At 37.8% G+C, this 17,522-nt stretch overlaps 2 protein-coding genes across 4 annotated transcripts in view; one reads left to right on the forward strand and one right to left on the reverse strand.

The window, feature by feature from the left end:
- Positions 1 to 17,522, reverse strand: part of dsx (transcription factor doublesex) — a 439,846-nt gene that overhangs the window by 121,563 nt on the left and 300,761 nt on the right. The gene's annotated exons all lie outside the window — the stretch shown is intronic.
- Positions 1 to 17,522, forward strand: part of LOC117990904 (homeobox protein prospero-like) — a 145,696-nt gene that overhangs the window by 43,087 nt on the left and 85,087 nt on the right. For all 3 annotated transcript variants that reach the window (XM_069504520.1, XM_034978401.2, XM_034978402.2), the window contains exon 3: positions 3,063 to 3,122. The gene's annotated coding sequence lies outside the window, so the exon portion shown is untranslated. The remainder of the gene's footprint in view (positions 1 to 3,062; positions 3,123 to 17,522) is intronic.

Raw genomic sequence — 17,522 nt, forward strand, 5'->3', positions numbered from 1 at the left:
CAGTTTGAGAAAAGAACAATTATTTTGTGTAGAAACACGAAACATTAGGGCTGGTGCATAAAGATGGAGTGGAGTAGAGCCAAGTCTTTTACAGTACGCGGCAGAAATTAATGTAGGTACATCTACATTTAGAATGAGATTTCGGTTTTGTAGAGCGTTGTCTCTGCCACTCAAACCTATGTTACGTTTTGTCAGTCTCAACGACGGAGATAATTCTTTACAAACATCTCTTTCTCAAGGTCAATGTACATTATGTTCTGCCGCGTACTGTAGGTAATTATCATTTCAAACTGTTCTAAGGACGCTCGGTACGCTGCCGCTGTTTTTGCGCAAGACGCTGCGTCTCCACTTCACTCCACTCTGCCAGGCACAACACCATAAATAAGGACGAATATTTCTGTATTGCACCCTAAAAACATTTTTTCAAAAAGTTTTATTTGATCACAAAATTATTACAAGGACATGTAGACAAAAATAATAACCAATAGGTATACCTACGTAGTATACCATCGCTCACATAAAGAAAATATCAACGAAAGTCTACGTCATGGACAGTAGACTTGTTTCAGTAAAATCTTTATTACTTATCTAGATTCTATAGACAATAAAACGTCGCATGTACCTAATTCACTATCGAACTTCAACTAAAAGGTAATTCTTATAATCCTATTGGCTATAAATCGAGCCGATAAAAGTCGAATTAAGACATCTGCGTGGAACATAAAAGATTTTTTGCAAACAACTTGAGCAAGTAGGTAATGTTAATCCAAAGTATACCACATATAACACGTATTTTTGCAGATCTTTGAAATTATATTAAGTATGTCGAACTGTAAAATTTTATTGAAAGCCTCAATAGGAGAGTCTTCCAAAGCTGCATTTTCCGGTGCGAGGTCGCCATTTTAGCACCTTGGGACCGCAACGTAAATCGGTTTTTCGAACTACGTGCACTGCCAATTGCCACTTTAGCTTCGCAACCCTTTGAGCTATGTCCGTTACCCTCTCCTAAAGGTCTCCTCTTTTCTGATTTGATCACGTAGAGAAACCCCAAGCCTAGCTCTCTTCATCGCCCGCTGAGTGACTCTGAGCTTTCTTATGGGGCCCATAGTCAGCGACTATGCCAAATACTTAGTAGGTAATAAATAAAAACATTTCTACAAGTATCCATGCAGCTTAGCAGATGCGTTTCTATCTAAAATTTGACAAAAAGTACTAATAAATCGGTGGCTGAATTAACGCTTCCGGTTCTTAAGGGCTACCACCATTATGACGGACAATTAGCCTCTTGAATGAGGCAATAAAGTATCGGTACACGCCTTCACACCTGGTGTCTCGGTAAATCTTTATACGTTTGTGATTATTAACATGTTTACAAATGTTAGCGGTTATTTTGTAATGGTGATTTTATGATTTACTAGCTGATGCCCGCGACTTCGTCCGCGTGGATTTAGGTGTTTTATAAATCCCGCGGGAGCTCTTTCATTTTCCGGGATAAAAGGTACCCTATACATATGTCACTTTCCAGATCTTTAACTATACCTACCCATGCAAAAAATCACATCAATCCCTTGCTCCGTTGCGACGTGATTGAAGGACAAACCAACAAACTAACAAACCAACAAACCAACAAACCAACAAACAAACATACTTTTGAATTTATAATAAGGGTAGTGATAAGGGTAGTGACTAGTGATTAAGGGGTACTTACCAATTCGGTGTTGAAAAATCCAATGAGCTAAAGTTGGTTTGGTTGACTTAGAATTGCGAAAAGTCAGCCTGCTACATAGGTACTTATACCTATACCTATTGTAAGTATTATGATTTTGTTTGACTGTTGATTCTAAGTATATTTCTCAAATATTATGTACTTACCTAGTCCACTTAAAGTACCTACCTACAATCTCTTGCAATTTCAATGGGAGAGTTAGATTATCTACCAGATTTCTACTATATATTATAATAAGGCCTTAGGGGTGAATTTAATTCCTATTGAGATATCATGCAATGACGTCTACATGAAATAGATCACCCTTACTCATTGATACTGACATCTACTTACTTATAAATCATATTTACCTAAGTACTATCCAACACACCCAGTTTCTTCTTACACCAAAGGTTGCCTGGTGGAGATTGCTCTGAATAATAAGGTCACCTTTGCATACAATTGTTTTTAGTTTCTTTGTTTTGTGTTGGTTATTTCATGTTTTGTGTGCAATAAAGCTTTCTATCTGTCTATAAAAAAAATCCAACGACAACTACCTAACACGTGCCAATAACCTTACCACCAGCAGCTCAAAACAAATTGTTGAACCTTTTAAGTATAGACAAAACAATAAAACTCTTCCTTAAAACACTTACCTATCGATAAGACGTCACTAGATATCGATAGGATCTACATACGGGCCCACGTGCGGACTGCGGGACCACCCGGCGCGAGCGCGTGCGTTCACCGTTTTTTGTACGACCAATCTTGCACCCGTATGGCAATCGATTCGAGAATCGATATTGAACGGTGATTCTTTGACAGTTAACTTTTTTTTACTTTCGATGACCTTTCTGGTGCAGCGTTGAAGCTCTTTGTCTACTTTCCAATTGAAAATAATTTAAGTTTACAAAATTCTAAGTTTATAAGACAAGCCTACGTACCCTTGTAGTTGCTACCTGCTTGTTTGATACGGTGATCGTTATGATTTTATCATACCGATCACCGTATAAAACATATACAAATTACTTTAATTTTTATTTACAGCTTCAAGCCCTATATTGCTAAGTTAAGGCTTTTAGGGACGTTTCCACCGAAATTTTCTTCTTCTTTAACCTACCAACCTAAAAACTCGGATGACGATCGCCAAACTTCGTTTCGCAGAAAGTGAAGATTATTATGATGTTTTTTTTCAAAAAATTATAGCGAGTGTCGCTCGGGATGATGTTACAATCCTAACGATACCCCATACATCTAAATCTGTTTAGGCATTTAGAAGTTATGGTGGAATAAAAAACTCCCATAAAAGAAAGAAATCCTAAATTCGATATTTAATCAAAACATGTCTTTGTTTCAGATCCACCAACAAGCCGCGGGCATTTTTCACGTTGGAGAGTACTTCAAAATCATATTAATGGTGAGATAAGAGAAATTAGTATTAGTTAGTATTAGATTACCTATAGGTATCAATTTATTTGAGTATGGGTATCTTTATAAATTTATGTTTGTTATAAGTACATTATACTCCAAAGTAGTATTTAACAGCAACTTTCCAGAACATAAAAAATGTCTAATGATTTAGATAAATTCTGCAGAAAACAACTTACTTTTCTAATAGATAAAAAGAGCCCTACAAACAAAAAATTTCATAGAAAAAGTTTATTTATTATCATAACACTATCTAGTTTTAACACATGCCTCGCCTGTAAGCTATTCAGCTATCTATGTACTAAAATAGGGTTGTCACCAATTGCTTTAGTGATATGGTAACTTCACTGAATGAATACAATCACAAAACATAATTTGTGTTCACTCAAATCTTTGCTGACGTACCTATCACTTATACTTTGCGTACATATTTGGAAATCCTTTAACCTAATACTTTAACTCTATGAAAAGAGCCAGTTTCTAGCCATTTGAGCTGATATATCAGTCAGTTTCACCTTTTATGTACTTAAATACAAAATAATAACAGGCCAGAAGCCGTGAGCTTTGGCATCCTTATGTGGTTGACATCATATCAACTGCAATACGAAACATTTTGGCTTAACTTTTTTGATACGAACTCCTAGCTTGATATTTAACAGCCCATATTTCCAGTCACGTATAACTTAGGTACTAAAATAAATAGGTGCTTCTAGATGAATGCTTATCATGCTTTTCACCAAGCATAATATTGTGGTCAAACGCAAGCCCAACATGAGGTACTAAAAAAAAAAACCTACGATATGTGTGAAGGTGTCAACCCTAGATAGCCAGTGCACGCCGCCGGTTCAGCGCCGGAATAAAACCGACAGGATTTTGCACAACCGTATTTTGTCTGCAGGCTGACAGGGGTGGACATCGCATGAATTTTCAAATAATCAGACGAACCTGCATCGAAGTAATAAAAGGGTTGACAATTCAATTTTATAACTATTCGCGGAGCCTGGCAAAAAAGTGCATTTTACGTCATGCCTATCTACTTACGTAGTCTTTCGTTAAGCGAATTTTAAAATTGAAGTCTATTTTTAAAGTTTTACGATATAATTATTTCGGAATAAGCGTAAGCTTCTTGTAACTTTTTTTCATAAAATTTAAAGTAGCGCTCACACTATAAGAATCTGTGGCGTGAGAGCTTAGGTAAGACCTTTTTACAGAAATTCGAATTACTAGACATCTAGGTAAACTGACGATGGCATCACAATAATTTTCGCCAAACATGACAACATAAATTTTTAAGTGTGCGAAGTCGGCAAAATCAACAAAAAAGTGTCTTTATTCCGACATCCTCTGATCCTCTGCTATTAAGTACTTAGCTATAATAGCTTCTTATTATTTTAGGTTTTATTTCGTGTTAAAAGACTCCGCCAATTTTACAGGCGTCGTTCCAAATTCGAAAATCGATTAACGAAAGATAATTTTCAAACACGGTGTTCGGAAATACAAACATAAAGCAGAACATTAATCAAGAACAACGCAGTTTTGAATATCGAACGCCAAAAGCGATGTTATCTGATATCAATGCATAGCCGTTACGTGTTGGTATTTCACAAAAGGAAATGCGAATTTTCTTGATCCGCTATACTATACAAGGTGTCGAGTTCACGAATGCATTTTACTTAGGCTTACAATATTGTATATAGATACTAGTTAACCATCCCGGCTACGTTCGGGTAAATTTTTTGAAAGCTTTTCTTAGTCTACGCAAAAATAATATATTAATATTATCTTTGGTCTACGTTATAAAAAACCTAATTTCTAGACTCAGCAGACTTTACTTGATTTTGGATGTATCAATTTGTCCTTTTACTTCAATAGAATATTTTTTTATAAAAACACTGCCTATATGAAAGCCAATAGTCAAAGAATGTGTGTCTAGATCAGATATCGTGCTTATAGTGTGAACTATGGTTTATCTATACTAATCAATGCGAAAGTGTGTCTGTCTGCTAGCGTTCATGGCACATTCGACTAAATGATTTTAATGAAATTTCGTACAGAGATGGCTTGCATCTCAGGAATGAGCATAGGCTACTTTTTATCCCAGTGTTCCCTTGAGGTTTTGTCAATGGTGTGTTATCTTCTTACGGAGAACTCTGAGGGATGCAAGTTTTCTCACGATTTTTTCCTTCGCCGTTAAAACGAGTGATATTTAATTACTTAAAACGCAGATAATTCTGAAAAGTTAGAGGTGCGTGCCCGGGATCGAACCCCTGACCTCCTGAATAGGAGGCTAATGACTAGGCTATCACGGCAAGGGGGCAGTTTAGTAGTCATTATTTACTTACAACTTGGTTTACATAAAGGGTTTACAAAACGAAGCTTCCGAGTAGGTAGGTAGATAGTTATTCGGCGGACTTTCGATTAGTGTTTTGTTGGCAGGCTAAAAGCAGGGAAATTTTGTGTGCTCCACTAGTAACTTTTCTCCTATTAGCGACGTGTCTGTAGAGTTGATCAATCAGGCTAAAGGGGAATATGGCCTTAAATAGAAACCGGGGGTTGTTTTGAACTCTACCTGTCGTGAAGGCTTGATACATTTTTAACATTTAGGGCCTTGGCACATGACGACATTTTGACGCGCAGTTAACGCACGTTTTACGAACGTACGTCGGCAGAGGTGCAAATTGCATTGCAAGAGTATGCAAAGACTAGCGTATGCGTAGGTATACAGACTGGACTGGATTGCACTAGCGCGTTTTAGCTCGTTTTAGTTACGTTTGACGCACAATAATTGCTAACAGAGGAGGCGAATAAACTATGACCCTGTTTTTTAGGGTTCCATACCTCAAAATAAAAAAAGGAACCCTTACAGCATCACTTCTTTGTCTGTCTATCCGTCTGTCGTGTCTGTCAAGAAAAGCATTGCAGTGATTAGATAATTTGTAATGATGTTGTGTTATTGAAATCTTTATTGTAAATTAAGCATTTTAGCATGAAGGTTCGTTTTATCAATCCCGTAAGAATTTCGAGTTATCCTGCCTTATTCCTTTGTCTACGTTACAAACGGAAGGTCAGTGCAAAATTAAAATTTTCTAGGTTAAAGGATGTGACTGAGAGTTGATGAGTTAGTCAGTAAGTAAGCTAGAACTTTTCTTTTTTATTTAGGCAGCATATATAAAACACACAGTTCTGTTACTACATATACCTATGTGCATTATTCATTCTTCCTCTCATTCATTTCTATAGATAGAAAAGCAAATCAGAAATAGCAATAGCATCATAGCTTAGCTAACATCAGCAGAGATTTACATAATTTTACAAAATTTTCTATTAAATAACTCCAACATTTCGCAACTCACTCCTGATTGCATACTAATCAATATAAGTATATAAGCACTTATTCAGACGGTATAATTCCTTTAATAAAAATACAGAGAGGCTGCTGAAAGGGGGGAAAGAAGGGGGTAAGCGCAATGGGCTTCGGAAAATTCACCCGGTGAATGGGAAAACGCGGCAATAGACAAACAGCCGACTGACCCGGCCTCCCCGGCCTCCCTTCCACCTAACGTACATTTTGAAATAATGCCCCCCAAGTGCGGGAGGCGTTTTTAACCGATGCTTAAGAGAGATATTATTGACCCTTTCGCTACATACAGATAGTTTTTTTGCAGATATTACTCGGACTTTTCATCCAGGTATATTCTATACACTCGTACGAAAGGTACATTTGCCTTGAAGGCCGAAACTGAAATGCCTTTTAATACGTAAGACTTTTTTTTAATTTATTCACAGCCGATATGCACAAGCTTACGTTTATATTTCGCAAACTGCACAGCTATTTATAAACCCTCATTACATTACATTTCGTACGAAAATGGGGATCATTACAATTTGTAAATATAATACAAGTAGGTACAGTAAGTGGTAAGTACAGGAATTGTCTACTAGATATGTTTTTTTAAGTATTCAGACTCAAAATTTTTATTAACAACTAGCTGAACCGCCCCGGCTTCGCTCGGGTGGAGTTTAGAAAATATGAGGGGGAGGTTGAATTAAATTTTTCTCTACGCAAGAACCATCCTCGTACTTCAAGGAATATTATTTAAAAAAATTAGCGAAATCGGTTCAGCGGTTCTCGAAATTTGCGATGACCAACACATTTGGTGATTCATTTTTATATTATAGAGAAATGTTTATGACTATATTATAATAATTGTATCTATTTCTTGGTAGAAACTATAGTCATTTCAATGTCCACTCCAATGCAATTTTTAGCATTGCATGTTCTGAGAATTTATTATAACGTTGAGCACCTATTAAAATTTAAAAAACGAGAAGCTATCGATACAATGTAGCGATGACATTCACCTAAAAGTACGTTAATGTTTTCAAAGGTGTTTGAAGTCTGGCAAACCGCAATTGGCCAACGTGGTGGACTATATGTTCTAAACCATTCTTCTTCTAAAAGGAAAGCTGTGCTTAGAAGTGGGCTGGCGATGATGAGGTAATGATGATGATTTTAAGTCGATAAAAGAAACTAAACAAAGTAGATACCTACTAAAGTTCTTATAACTTTGGCTTCAGGAGAAACCATTCCTTTTTCAGTTTCATATGTCTCGTCTTGAAAGATCTTATCTTTTACTTACGAGACCGGGAATAGGTACCTACTCTTGCTTACTATACTTAATACAATAATGATGTAGAGATCCTCAGGGCGTTTCGTGGTCCGGTAATAGAAATGGTTTATAAAATAGATGAACCATCCGGTGACACGGCCATCAATTAGAGCCGTCACGCGCACGGCCCCGCACAGCAAACAAACGTTTTGTATAATTTACACAAATACAGGCCGTAATAATTAAATCTAGGGACCACAATAGCATGAACACATTTGACAGACTTATCCAATCTTGGCGTTGGTACGCACGAGGTTGTAAATCTAGTCGACGCGAAATGGCTGACCAGTAGTCAGTACCCCCACAGATCTATGCTATAGCTGCAAAAGTGTGCGCCATAAATTTTATACAAGCCCCGATGTACGGTAAAACCTTTCGTAGTGTGTGTGGAAATTCGTGCCGTAAGAGGAGTGGACATCGCCCGGTTTGCCTTTGTACGTTGCCCTAGGAAATGGCATTATGGTAGGAAAGCTAATCTAAATAAATCGGTGGCATTGATGTGAGGTTAGTTAGCTAATTAAAGAGTGATCAACGCGTGGGGTAATGAATTTGGCGGTCAGCATGTCAAGTTAGAGGTTCGTTTGACTCCGATATTGGGTACATTTCTATTGGCTATTGTGTGTAAATTGTTGACTAGTTGTGTTTCAATTAAATAGAACAGATAAAGTTTATTGATGTAACATTTATCTAGCCTAGTTGTTTACTCACAGCGACATGCACCGATTTTCAAATAAATGAGACGATCAGGTACATTGATTATAAAATCCGATATTATCTTCTACGATAAACAGGAAGACAAGGACCTATATTGTTTTATGTTGAATTTGCATAGGCACCTAAATGCCTTTGTTTTATCTATAAGTAGAAAAAAATATTAGGTACTTATGAAAGGAAATGGAAGGGCAGGTACCTACCTAACTATACGCGTCTAAGATTTGCAGTTAATTTTGACTGACTAAAGTCAACAAAACCGAAAGCGCTCGGCTCGAATGCTCCATTTTGTCTTTTTTCTTAGTTACGAAGTAAAGGGATCCTTTCATGTAACTTTCCATTCGGCCGGTTCGGGACCCTGAAAGAAGTGTGAACCGGGCTGTGATCGCCGCCAGTCAGGTGTGCCTAACTCGGGGACCGATGGACTTGCCTACTTAGTCTGCTGATGGCACTAATAAAACACTCCTTTTGTTTTCGACCGGTAGGCCCCAGCGGCGCTCCGGACAACGTCCCGGCCAATCAACGTCTACCTATACCAACATTTGTTCCACCCAAAAATCGACATGCCTATAACCTACACTACTATTTCCTACGCTCACAAAAAAGGCGAATATTCTGTATTTTTTTACGTCCGAACAAGGACCATTAACATCTGAATTCGGGGCTAGATGTCGCGTGACGTGAAAAACGCGCACACAGACGCACCTTATTAAGGATGTAGGTATTGGTTACGCACTTATATTTTACCCGTAAATGTAGCTAAAGCGGAGAGTTGTGCACAAAAACGCATCTTCCCCCTTCCCCACCCCAGCGGCCGGCGGCGGGCGAACGAATACATTCGACTAGCCCATTTGCAGTATCGCATTGTGTGAGTGTCTGTCTGTAGGTACGAATCTGAGCGCGTGCGGGTGCCCAACACAGGCGCGAGTTTGCTTAGCCTGTGCGTAGTTTTACGTACCTACGGGCACCTACAATGTACGCAGTATTGGTTTTCTGTACTGGGCTTTAACAAATTTCAAATTCACAAAATCGTGATTGGTCGGTATTTTGTTTGAACAAGCGGACGCACCGGGACGCGGCGCGACCCAAAATTCGCTAGATAACTCGTTTAGGCGTAAAATGATGAGTTTTATCTGATTTTGTTTACGCGATGGCGTGATTGCGACGCATTGCCATTGCCTATTTGCGTTACGTTAGAGCAAACATTTTGTAATGACCAACAATACTACTTACCTAATATATTTCTACTAGCGACCACGCGGAACGGCTCGTGTCTAAAATTCCATCTATCACCCGATATACTTCAATCATCACGAATTATCGTCACAAATGAAGCTATTAGTCGCGGGACGCACGCGCCACTAACTCCCGATAACCGGAAGACAGACGTTCTAATGGCCACCTAAGAGCCCGAATATCAATTTCTAGAAAACTGGTCGTGCGTGCGACCCGGAAGTGCGCTACAAAAACTCAAAACTAATCAACTCAAGAAATTGGAACTTGTCTAATCATTCCTTTCGCCAGCATGACGGGGTTGTTTCCGAAATTCAGAATCAAATTGGTTTCCTTTAAGACGCGTTGTTTAATTGGATGCATCAGAATACATACGAAGTAGTGACGTAGACAATTTACCCTAAAGGCCAAACCACATGCGATTCCACGCTCGATCGCTTTTCCGAAACGAGAAAATACGTTCGAGTTCTTAAAGCTCTAAAGTATTTTACAGCTAAGGCAGCGACTGCAAGTTTCGTTCCACTCATAGGTACCTATCGCTGGTCGAATTCATTAACGGAAAATCTAGAAAATCAGGTATTTGGCAAAATTGCAAATTTAATAATTTTTCCGGTTACAGCATACCTACGTCAAATTTTGATTCCAATCGACAGGAGATGACTTAGTCTGATAAAGAATTAATTTGATCTCTACTTTTACCTACTCAAAACAGTACCTAGAAATTATAGTATTCTGTTTTCGACCGACGATATTCAGTCAGCTCAAAGATAGAAAATCGCTAAAACGCTATGCAGCATCGAACCAGTCGCAACTCTCATGGTTTTGATGCCACAAGTGTTTGCACTTAGTCGCCAAAACGCAATCCAGCGATTCAGTCTTAAAATCGCTGATCGCCTATATTAAATGTATCGTGTGGTGTGTGCTTTAAGGTTCGTACGCACCTGAGCGGCGCGGCGCGGCGCTTCAGTGAGCTTCACGTCGCGGCACAGAGCTTCAAAATATCATTTCTATCATTTTGTATGGCGCATATCGCACTAGAGCGGCGCGGCGCGGCGCTTCACCGCGCGTTGCCGCGCGGCACGGCTGGAGAGAATATTTTGAAGCGCACTGAAGCGACGCGCAGTGCAGTGACGCTAGTGCGACATACCCAGCGGCGCGGCGCGGCGCTTCAGTATGCGTACGTCGCTCGAATAAGATACACGCGCATCTTGTTAGGTATTTAAAGTACAGGCAAGAATCGGCAAGATAGACCTCAAAATAAATAACGTAGGTTTAATTTTTGACACATGACGTGTTCCTCATGCTCTTAGAAGTATATCCTCAAAGGTCCCAACCCCTAGGATGTCGGCTTCTCCCCTTCCCAGTGTCTAAATGTATAAATGTCTCTCCGAGCGTTATGAGAAAACATCAATGGTAAAAATAATCCTGATTAAATAACTATAATATATTATGTACATATTATACGTACCTACTTCATCTAGGTAGAATTAATAGTTTCGGAAATATGCCTACCTATTGTTGTACTTGTATTTATATTATACTAGCTTATGCCCGCGACGTCGTCCGCGTGGACTACACAAATCTCGAACCCCTATTTTACCCCCTTAGGGGTTGAATTTTCATAAATCCCTTTTTAGCGGATGTCTACGTCATATTAGCTAGTTAGCTAGCCAGCATGCCAAATTTCAGCCCGATCCGTCAAGTAGTTTGAGCTGTGCGTTGATAGATCAGTCAGTCAGTCACCTTTTTCTTTTATATAGGTATTTAGATATAATATGTACCTGTGTTTACCTGCCTATTTTATATATTCTATTGCACATAAAACAAAGACATTTTGCGAAAATGCTTTTTCTAATGTAATTTCCACAGAACCTAAGGGACTAGCTGATGCCCGCAACTTCGTTCGCGTAGATGTAGGTTTTTTAAAAATCCCGTGGAAACTTTTTGATTTTCGGTATAAAACTAGCCTATGTGTAGGTACACATAGGCTACTTTTATCCTACAGGGTATAATCTATCTCAGGTATATAGGTACTAGTAGGTAATTCCCGGAAATGTGCTCACCTATAGAAAAATCTAAATCCACGCGGACGAAGTCGCAGGCATCATCTAGTTGCATTTTTTTTTAGATTTTTAATCCCGTGTGAACTCTTTGATTTTCCGGGATAAAAAGTTGCCTACCTCTGTCAATTCCCGGAATGCAAGCTACCTCTGGTCCAAACTTCATATAAATGGGCCTTTAACAATCCTGTGGAAATTCTTTCATTTTCCAGGATAAAAAGTAGCCTGTCCTTCCCCGGGATGTAATTCAACTTTGTACCAAATTTCATCAAATTCGGTTAAGCTGTTGAGCCGTGAAAAGCTAGTAGATAGACAGACAAATACACTTTTGCGTTGATAATAATATAAGTATGGATATGCATAAATATTTTTTTATAATTTCCATAAAAACTATCATCATCTTCATCATCATCAACCGATAGATATGTCCACTGCTGGACATAGGTTTCTTGTAGGATTATATTACCGACCTGTGTGGTATACCTATTGTTTCTAATGTAATTTCCACAAAAACTATTAGGCAATAGCATATAGAATTTTGTCTTCGACATTCTGAAGTAAATGTGAAATGGTACAGAGTCATTAAGAAGGCGAGGAAACAAAATGTGATATCCTTCTTGATAGCGTGACTTTGGTATGTCAGCAATCCATTTCTTCTTCTTTTTTAGGGTTCCGTACCTCAAAAGGAAAAACGGAACTCTTATAGGATCACTTTGTTGTCTGTCTGTCTGTCTGTCTGTCTGTCTGTCTGTCTGTCTGTCTGTCCGTCTGTCTGTCAAGAAACCTACAGGGTACTTCCCGTTGACCTAGAATCATGAAATTTGGCAGGTAGGTAGATCTTATAGCTGACATTTGGGGAAAAATCTGAAAACCGTGAATTTAGGGTTAGATCACACAAAAAAAATTAAATTGTGGTCATGAACTAATAATTAGTATTTTCAACTTTCGAAGTGAGTGACTATACCAAGTGGGGTATCATATGAAAGGTCTTCACCTGTACATTCTAAAACAGATTTTTATTTATTTTTATGCATCATAGTTTTTGAATTATCGAAATCATACGACTGTAGTACGGAACCCTCATTGCGCGAGCCTGACTCGCACTTGGCCGGTTTTTTCTCTTCGATAATTCGTTCTTCTTCTGCACAACAAAGAAATAATAATCAAATCCTCTTCACTGTCGCTCATCTTGCGACGTTGTTGCTCGTACGCGAACGGGTGTAAAAGTGACGCGCAAGTGACGCGAGCTGCCGCGTACTGAAGTTGTAGTGCGGTAGGCACCGTCGAGCGGCCTGAGGTGAAGCGTTCTGCAGTCGGACTGAAGCGCCGCGCCGCGCCGCTCAGGTGCGTACGAACCTTTAGACCTAAAACCTATTACTGTAAACCAAACGTCTAAGAAATAAGTTCCCTTATTTTACGTTCCAATAGATACAATAGGTACAGAAATCCTTTAAAACCACCGCGTCATTCCATATGTGTTCAAACGCTTGAAAACATATGGACATAAACGAAGAAAGAGATATTTTAATTATTCGGATATCATTCGTATTAATTAGAAACCTAAATTGACTTATAAGAATACTTAGTCATGGGAAAGAGTTATTTTATCACGAGTTAAGCTTCATTTACACCAAAGCAACATCGGTAGGTACATATAGGTAGGTACATTATTTAAGTTGTAGCAAAAATCTAACAGAGAAAACCTATTATTAGCTCTTTAAAATAAAAATTTAGTTTCTTAATTTTAAAATTATTTCGTTCAACTTTCTAACTTTGTTTTCCAACTAAAATAAAAACAAATCGTCAACAGACTATCATACCGTACTTAATATTGCAAATTCAACAGCATGATGATTATCTTGGCATCACAAAAATTTGTGATAGCATTCCGCATAGTTGCATTACGTTGCTCCACTAAAACAGTAAAACTCCGTAAAACAGCCTTTAGACCACTTTGATTGAGAAATGATAAAAAAGAGAACATTAAAGGAGATCGCTCACGGCAAGCCTAGATTCAGTTAGAGATTGGTTAGTATTCATATGAGAAGCAAACTGTTTTTGTTTGGAGCGCATTACGAATGAACTGCTCAATTTTATTTATTTATATATTTTATTTTTCATGTAGCAAAATTGTAGTTACAAAGTAATAATAAATTAAGTTACATTGAAAATGCTTATCTCTAAACAGAGATTTCTTCCAGCTTCCCATTCAAGGTTGTGAGTAAGGCGTATTAAGAAGTAGAATAGGTACGGTACTAGAATAATTATAAAATGAATACAAGGCCACGTTTATTGTACGTTGGTTTTCCTTTCTTTCTAAAATACATTTTGATGCAAACTGGTCACCACCACAACGCTATCTTCGAGAAAATAATATGGAAACACTAATGAGGAAAACATTTTAATTGGGTAAGGAAAATCAGCCAAAATTATTCAATAACTGAAAGTGGGATTTTACCAATGTCTGTAGTAGTTATGAGGAAATAACGTATTACCGCAATGAGAAGTAGGTAAATAATATCAAACCTGTGAAAAGAATACCTTTAGATACATTTTACTACTATTATTATACGAGGAGAACTTAGCAGGAAAATTATAAAAAGAACAAATTTTTGGCACCCCTTTCAATAAAAAAAAAATAGACTGCCGTCCAAAAATTAAAACTATGAAATAACAGTGTTTTTTCCATTTACAAATGAATTGTACTGTCAAAAATTAAAACTTTTGTAAGTTAAAACCTATATAGTTTCTAGGTCTAAGTACTTAGACCAGAGACCTAGCTAGCTGTTAATCTATTGCCACTCCGAGCGAGATCTAGCTTGTCGCTGACGCGACGAAGATCTATCCGAAGATTATATAGAAATACGATTCGATTTTATAATTCGTATTTCTATACAATCCATACTAATTTGAAACTCTTTAACGGATTAGATATACCTATTGACGAGACCCTTCAAGTTTTATTGAAAACTTTGATAGATAGGAGCTTTTCATTGGTCTATGGATATAGCAATAGGTACTTATAACGTCTTATTACTGGATTTACACCGGGTATTCCTTGCCTTTAGGTATACGATGCTATTTATATTTCGTTAGTGTACAACAAACATAAGGCAATATCATGTCTACAAAAGTATATCATTATTTTCATACCTAATTAGAAGTTAGAACAGTATAACGACAGATGCGTAGCGACCAGTATGCCACGCGACAGCTTGCTAGTCCGTTGAAAGATATCATTATGAGCGAAACTAAGGCACTGACTGCGACTTAGTAAAGAATAGAATGGAAAAGTTAAAATAATACAAAAGATTTTTGTTTTTAATGAGGAAAACCGTGGGAAAACCCCTTGACAATAAGGCCAAAAGAAACTTGTCTTATGTAAGTTAGCTTTTAATATATCTTGCTTTTTAAAGTTATCATTATCGTTATGCACATTAATATCACTACCCATATTATAAATTATATATTATAAATGCGAAAGTGTGTTTGTTTGTTAATTTGTTGGTTTATTTGTTTGTCCTTCAATCACGTCGCAACGGAGCAACGGATCGACGAGATTTGTATGGGTAGGTATAGTTAGGGACCTGGAGAGTGACATAGGCTACTTTTTATCCCAGAAAATCAAAGAGTTCCCACGGGATTTTTAAAAACTAAATCCACGTGAATGAAGTCGCGGGCATCAGCTAGTTATTATTAATGTGAAAGTATGTCAATCTGTCTATCTGCTAGCTTTTCACGGCCTATCCGTTTAACCGATTTTGGCGGCATTTGGTACAACGATAGCATACATCCTAGGAACTTTAAGTTTTCGGTGCAAAAAGTATGCGTATCCCGAAAAATTATTAAAGAGTTCATACGGGATTCTTCAAAAATCTAAATCCACGCGGACAAAGTCGCGGGCATCATCTGATAATTATGATATTTTTTTAATCCACTCGAGCGAAACCAGGCTGATCAACGCACAACTAGTTTTTTTTTTTTTTTTTCTTTTAGTGTAATATAAAACCCTGTCGATAGCATTCCAACTCTACATTCTAGTCTAGTCAATTTACTACGTCATACGCGTTACAATATGACGCTTGTGAGCGCCCTAACGATACGCACGCACGCCAATCGGCTTATGAGATGCCTATCTGTGCCTTATATAAGAAACGTACGCTAATCTCATGGTATATTACATCATGAACCAATCGTTCATATCGCTAAATTATCTATTTACTAGATGATGCATGCAGCTTCACCCACGTGGATTTAGGTTTTTAAGAATCCCGTATGAACTATTTGATTTTTCGGGATAATAAGCCATGTCTGTCCCCAAGCTATCTCTGTACCAAATTAGGTCCAAATCGGCTACGCGATTGGACTTTTAAAAATGCGATGGGAACTCTTAATATATTACTCTCCAAGTTAATGTTAAATTTTGATTGAAGGACAACCCAACTAACAAACACACTTTTACTTTCATAATTCTACAGGTAAATAATTAAGGCATCCAATTTCAGGAGCTTTACCTAATTTAAGATTGGCCTAACTTAGTAACTTAAATTGAGGGCTTTTGGGCTCTGGCTAATTACTTAACCAGCTTACCCATATTTTGGTCGTACCTACAAAACCTATCGAAACTAAAATAACTATGCCCAGGCTTAAACAAAACGATATGCAAATTGCAGTCATTCGGAAATCAATCTCATAGTTTCAGTTACACTAGGTTAATTGTAATAAAGTAACAATCCTACAATAAAATAACAATTGCCACAGATGAGGCGGTCCCGTGGGAATATTTGCCTAGTGAAACAATGGCGTTGAGACAAAGCCTGACCTGTTTGCTCTCAAGACTCGCCCGTGAGGCTTGAACAATAGTCCTTCGCCAACCACAAAGGATGTAAAACGGGAAGAAATCGCGCAAGACAAAACGAAAGACTCGCGATATAATATTCATGTTTGCTCAAACGCTTTGCACGGGTTAATTGATACAGTTCTTGAGCTTACTCCGGGTTTCTTTCATTTTTTACTACTTTTTCTTTTGTTCTGTTGCGGTTAGATTCTTGAATTGAATACATGAGATATTTTCTGGGGTGTGTCCTTAACCCGTCAATAGCGCATCCTGACCATAGTTCTCACTATCAAAAAAAGATCTATCACATAAGTGACCCAAATAGTAAGTTTGCTGTCCAAATTAGTTAATAAGACAAATCACCTTACAGTTTCCCATTTAAAGCTCATTTCCGAAACGCTATTTCCCTTAACCCGTCAATAGCGCATCCTGACTATAGTTCACATAATTAAAAAAAGATATGTCAAAGTGAACAAATTACTTAGTTTTGCTGTACAAATTAGTAAATGAACTTAGCACCCTGCAGTTTCCCCTTCAAAGCCGATTTCCGAAAGGCTATTTCCCTTAACCAATAGCGCATCCTGACCATAGTTCTCACAATCAAAAAAAGATTTGTCACTTAAGTAACCCAGTCCGGAAGGAGAGGTTCCCAGGCGACCGACAAACGATTATCGCCCTTAAGTATCGCTTACAACCACTGGACTGTATGACCCTTGACGGTAATGCGATCGGATATTCGACACGTAATATTAGTATTTATTTATTGTTACGATATAATTTTTTAATATCAGCGTTGTTTTAATACAAAATTTAGCGCATCAGATCGTTTTATTTATAAAACAACCCTGGTTGATCGTTTTATTTTTTGAAGAACGCTC

Source organism: Maniola hyperantus, chromosome 18, assembly GCF_902806685.2.
Source record: "Maniola hyperantus chromosome 18, iAphHyp1.2, whole genome shotgun sequence".
NCBI lineage: Eukaryota > Metazoa > Arthropoda > Insecta > Lepidoptera > Nymphalidae > Maniola > Maniola hyperantus.